The following is a 6,978-nucleotide window of genomic DNA, read 5'->3' on the forward strand; positions in this document are numbered from 1 at the left end:
CACACACACTGAAACACACACACACACTGAAACACACACACACACTGAGACACACACACACACACACACACACACACACACACACACACACACAGAGACACACACACACACACACACACACACACACACACACACAGACACACACACACACACACACACACACACACACACAGATGCATTTAACTCTTGTTGCTGTTTCTAGAATGAACTATTTCTTGTATCTTTACAACAAAATGACTCCTGAATTACCTGCACATGGCAAGCAGGGGTTTGTAGTATCCTAGTTAATAGTTACTAGTTATAAGTTACCAATAACTTGTTACCTAGTCACTAGTAACCTCGTCCCTATTGACTATTTACGAGTACAAGTATTTACTACTTATTAGTTATCAGTTAGCTAGTTACTAGTAAGTATTAAGTAGTAACTAGATCCTAGTTAATAGTTACTAGTTATAAGTTACCAATAACTAGTCACTTGTTACCTAGTCACTAGGAACCTCGTCCCTATTGACTATTTACGAGTACAAGTATTTACTACTTATTAGTTATCAGTTAGCTAGTTACTAGTAAGTATTAAGTAGTAACTAGATCCTAGTTAATAGTTACTAGTTATAAGTTACCAGTAACTAGTCACTTGTTACCTTGTCACTAGTTACCCATCCACTAGCTACCTAGACACTAGTTACCTAGCCACTAGTTACCTATTCACTAGTAACACGCACATTTCAGTATTTTTACAGCTTATAAAGCTTATTGTGCGTAATCACCGGGTGTCATGACATTTCACTGCATATATGTATGACCGTATGTATATGTATGTGACAAATAACCTCTTGAACTTGAGCTTGAACGTAGTTACTACTTACTAGGTACTAGTTATTAGTTAACTAGTAACTAGTGACTACATCCTAGTTAACAGTTACTAGTTACCAATAACTAGTGACTAGTTACCTAGCCACTAGTTACCTGTTGACTAGTTACTAGTAACATGTACGACCTCTACTGACCTCTACTAACCCCTTCCGACATCCACTGTCCTCTGCTCACCTTTACTGACCTCTACTGACCCCTACCGACGTCCACTGTCCTCTACTGACCTCCTCTGTCCTTTACTGACCTCTACTGACCCCTACCGACGTCCACTGTCCTCTACTGACCTCCTCTGTCCTTTACTGACCTCTACTGACCTCTTCTGATCTCTACTGACCTCTACTGATCTCTACTGACCTCTACTGATCTCCACTGTCCTCTGCTGACCTCTATTGACCTCCACTGTCCTCTACTGACCTCTATTGACCTCCACTGTCCTCTACTGACCTCTATTGACCTCCACTGTCCTCTGCTGACCTCTACTGACCTCTACTGTTGTCTACTGTCCTCTGTTGACCTCTACTGACCTCCACTGCCCTCTGCTGATCTCTACTGACCTCTACCAACATCCACTGTCCTCTGCTCACCTCTACTACAGACCTCTTCAGATGACACTGGCCTCCCATCTCGGCTCAGGTCAAATACACGGTTAACTCCTACAAGCCGTCCACGGAACTGCACCTCCAGACCTCCAGACCTCCAGACTTCCAGACTGGCCAGGGTCCAGACTCCTCCACCTACTGGTCAAGTTCCATACCCCTCTACTCACTACTCAGGTTCCAGACTCCTCCACCCAGCTGCCCAGCCACCTCACTCCTCCATCGCTACATTGACTCAGGATCTCATACCTGGATCCACAATGGTTGTACTCGACAGTCCACAGAGCTGGAATACTTCATTTAGTGTAAAACAGCTGGAAACAACCAGGCTCTGTTCCTACATGGGCGTTTGTTTCCTTCTCTGGGAAAAGTTTTATTTTTGTCCTCGTCCGTCCTCGCACGCCTCCAATTTTGGTTTGTTGTGAAAGGAAATAAGGGAATGATTTTTGAGTCACGTAGCAACACTCTGCACCTGAGAAGCTAATTCTGTTGTTATGGAACTGAAGATGATATTAAAATGTTGTGCACGCTGCAGAGTTCAGAACAAACTGCACGCAGACGCCACGATGCCAAGACACCAAGACACCACGACACCACGACACCAAGACACCACGACGCCAAGACGCCAAGACGCCAAGACGCCAAGACGCCAAGACGCCAAGACAACAAGACGCCACGACGCCACGACGCCACGACGCCAAGACGCCACGACGCCACAACGCCACGACACCACGACACCACGACACCACGACGCCAAGACGCCACGACGCCACGACGCCACGACGCCAAGACGCCACGACGCCACGACGCCAAGACGCCAAGACGCCAAGACGCCAAGACGCCAAGACGCCACGCGGCCAAGACACCATGACACCACAACACCACGACACCAAGACACCACGACACCAAGACAGCACGACGCTAGATATATAGATAGATAGATAGACAGATAGATAGATAGATAGTTAGATAGATAGATAGATAGATAGATAGATAGATAGATAGATAGATAGATAGTTAGATAGATAGATAGATAGATAGATAGATAGATAGATAGATAGATAGATAGATAGATAGATAGGTAGATAGATAGATAGATAGATAGATAGATAGATAGATAGATAGATAGATAGATAGATAGATAGATAGATAGGTAGATAGATAGATAGATAGATAGATAGATAGATAGATAGATAGATAGATAGATAGATAGATAGATAGATAGATAGATAGATAGATAGATAGATAGGTAGATAGAGAGATAGATACTCCACCTATCATCCATCCATCTTTTATTCACTGCCCCACACTCTGTTCGCTCCCTCTATCTCTCAGCAGCAGCAGACAGACGCTTTGATTCCTTCTTTTCTCTGCTTGTTTGAAGCTTCGGGGCTGCAGGGATGAAGGATGTTTATGTTCTTTCTATCCACACACTCCAGGGATGGAGGGATGAAGGATGTTTCTCTTCTCAGAGAAGCTCCGTGTTTCAAATATATTGTTAAATTTGACCTGCAAATTAATTTTATGCACATTTTCCTCCTTGATATTTGAATTGATTTGAGAATGTTCTGCCTGTTTTTAACTCATCCTTGTTATTCCCTTCATGTCCGCCTGGAGAAGACTGAGCGGTGGGCCCCAGGTACGAGGCCTCTTGTGGATGATGTGTCTTTGGAGTCATGCAGAACCAGGAGGATTTTAATTATTTCTCAGAATCACACATGTAGACATGCTGCCCCCTGTTGGGGCTACATGCAAATTGCAGACATATTGTGAGGACCGGCTCCAAACCAGGAGTTGGAAGAGTTCTGCTGAAAAACAAACCAAACACAAGGTGATTGATAATGAACAAGTTTATTTATTTACACACACGTCTGCGTGTTGCCCTGGTTCCATGGACTCAGAGCCCACGTTGTGGTGTTGGGGGTCTTCTCATTCCAGGGTTGGCTGATGGTCTTCAGGTTCTCCACGGCGGGCGGGGCGGCGGTCACATCGGAGCGGAAACAGGTGAAGAACATGTGGACCAGACTGAGGCAGGTGGCCAGCAGCATGAGGACCCCTGCAGAACAACACAGTGCACTTAATACAACGCCCTCTTGGTCCGGGGGGCTCCATTTGGAACCGGTGAGGTCCAGCCGGTCTCACCGCAGTAGATGGTGTTTGCCGCCATGTTGTGGACCCGGTAGCTGGCGGTGAACATGGCTCCCAGACCCAGGACGACCACCGGGTACACGGTGAAGGTGTATTGCATGAATCTGGTGAACAGGAAGCTCTCAAAGAATAACCTGCGGAAATCACACACAAGTCCAACGTTCCAAAACCCGGGGCGCGGACGCTTCATGGTGTGTACGCTAAGGAATTATTTTCCATCCGGTGTTCCCTCTCTGTTAGCGAGAGCTAGTCATTTAGCGAGTTATGTTCACCAGATGACGATGCAGAGCAGCACCACGGTGAGGACCACGGAGCTGGACAGAGGATCCTGCAGCCCGGCCTGGTAGCGCAGTACCACGCCCAGAGCCACCGCGGCCTCCAGGAGAACCCACCACGAGAACAACGCCACGCCGTTCTGGGTCTGCCGACAAGGAGGCAATCAATCAATCACTCAATTAATCTATCTATCTATCTATCTATCTATCTATCTATCTATCTATCTATCTATCTATCTATCTATCTATCTATCTATCTATCTATCTATCTATCCATCAATCAATCAATCAATCAGATAAAAGACTAGTTGTTGAGGTTTTGAAGATTTGAGATTCCTTAATATTTCTGTTCATCCTTAAATATTTTAAATGTGCAGGAGCTACTCCAGTAGAAATAAACCAGAAAACCATAAAGTAGGCTGGACGCCCATTGGTCGGTACAACCGATGGCCGGAAATGTTTGGCAAACCGGAAGTGATGTCATAAGAACCTCACAACATGAGTCCCCATTTGACGCAACACCCGGCTGCACCCTCCAGAAGGAGTCCCCACCGTCTCTCCACGCCCCTTCCGCTCTGTTCCACCGCTTCTCAGTTGTAAAATGTACCTGCAGTTCCAGTGTGTACAGTTCCACCCTGCAGGTGTACGTCATACCATCGGAACCAGTGTACTACGTTCTACACGTGTGTACTATCATCCAGCGTACGTTACTATGTGAGTTAAAAAAAACGATGTTCTCGGACATTGTTGGGCACACTACATAATACATACCACACACCACATACTACAAACTACATACAACTACACAATACAAACTACATACTACACACTACATACTACAAACTACATACTGCACACTACATGCTACAAACTACATACTACACACTACAAACTACATACTACACACTACATACTACAAACTACATACTACACATTACAAACTACATATTACATACTAAATACTCCAAACTTCATACTACACACTCCAAACTACATACTACACACTACATAGTACAAACTACATACTGCACACTACATACTACATACTACATACTACATAATACATACTCCACACTACATACTACAAACTACATACAACTACACACTACAAACTACATACTGCACACTACACGCTACAAACTACATACTACACACTACAAACTACATACTACACACTACAAACTACAAACTACATAGTACACATTACAAACTACATACTACATACTAAATACTACAAACTTCATACTACACACTACAAACTACATACTACACACTACATAGTACAAACTACATACTGCACACTACATACTACATACTACATAATACATACTCCACACTACATACTACAAACTACATACTGCACACTCCAAAATACATACTACATACTACATAATACATACTACAAACTACATACTACATACTACACCATACATACTACATACTACAAACTACATACTACATACTACATACTACATACTACACACTACATACTGCAAACTACAAACTACATACTGCACACTACATACTACATACTACATACTACATACTACAAACTAAATACTGCACACTTCATACTATGCACTACATACTACATATTCACATCCTGTTTGATGCGTACTGTGGTTTCAGAAGTACTAAACAGCGACGTGGCGTGCTACACGCTATGCTAGTAGGACTATACCAGGTATCGTATCCAGTAGGTCTGGGCGGGGTCGTTGAGGTCCAGCCAGGCTTTGTGCCGCTCCAGGTTGCGGTACGACGTGGCCAGAACAAAGAAGCTGTAAAAGGCAGCGAGGACTCTGAAGAGCAGAGCTCCAACGATGTTGCTGCAACGCACACAGAGCGAAGCTTTAGATCCCGTCACGCACGTCGGCCCGAGAGAGAGACCACACAACTCACTGATTGCTCCAAAGAATAAGTCCGCAGGTTCTGCACAGGTTCACTGTCGACCACGTCAGGTAGAAGAAGGGAGGGTGGATCTCTGGGTTACAGGACCGAGGACCGCGACCATTTCTACAGGAAGGAGAGAGGGAAAACATGGATATTACAGAGAGTTTTCCAGCCAAACGCAGCTCACTTTACAATTATTTATCTTGCGGCAGGTACAGGCCTGTGCTTCTTGAAAGCCTGCCGCTCTATGTAGTTCCCCGGAACCATCGCGTACCTTCTGAGAAGGCCGACCGCGGCGTAGGAGAGCCAGGCCAGCGTCCAGACGCTGGTCACGGCCCAGGTGTTCTCGGCCCAGCGGTCCATCGTCACCTCCAGGGGGAGAGACTGCGAGACGTTCCATGAGGAGGTCCGGAAGAGCGCTGGGGACGGGAGGAGCGTTCAGCCGTTAGCGCCCGTTACCGCATGGCGGTGTCGCGTCTCCAGCGTCCGAGCGACGCTCCTTCATTTGGTATGTTTGGACATTTTGGACTTTGCAGCCGGCGCGGCGGCCGAAAAGCTGCTTCATATCTAACGCGGACGTCATGGGAACGACTTTGGACTTCGACCCAAACCGTTACGTCCGGACATTCCGTCGTGGGCTGCAAACCTGCGTGGAACCAGATGTGTTACGTAACGCGCCGAACGTTGTGGGATTGTTGTTGTTTTTTTTCGGGGAACAGGGGGGACTGCGTTTGCGGCGTTGAGAAAGGGGCAGAAAGTTCCGGAGAGAGCGACGCCACATGTGACCAGAACACACTGGAAGTACCACGCAGGGCCCAGCTACACTTGACTGACAGTGAACAGTACCACAGGGCGTTTCAACTGCATCCTGTTGGGGTCTCGGGGTCAAGTTCAACACACACATTTCGCTGATGAAAGAAGAATTGGGGTCATTTTCCAAATGATCTGCATCAATTTGGGACGGACCTCACGAGTCGTCCGCGCTGAGCTTCACCCACTTCACGTTCACGAGTTTAAAGCTCGTAAAGCTGTTCCCTCCGCTCCACCCGGCGCTGGGAAACCCTTCTCAAACACAAACGTTGAGCAGCCGGGGGGTCACAGTTGGGGGTCAGTGTGGGGGGGGGGGGGGGGGGGGGGGGTCGCTGACTCACCGTTGGGCGTGTTGGCGTCCCGGGACAGGCTCTGGAAGACCTCGG

The sequence above is a fragment of the Zeus faber genome (assembly GCF_960531495.2).
Source record: "Zeus faber genome assembly, chromosome: 19".
NCBI classification, from domain to species: domain Eukaryota; kingdom Metazoa; phylum Chordata; class Actinopteri; order Zeiformes; family Zeidae; genus Zeus; species Zeus faber.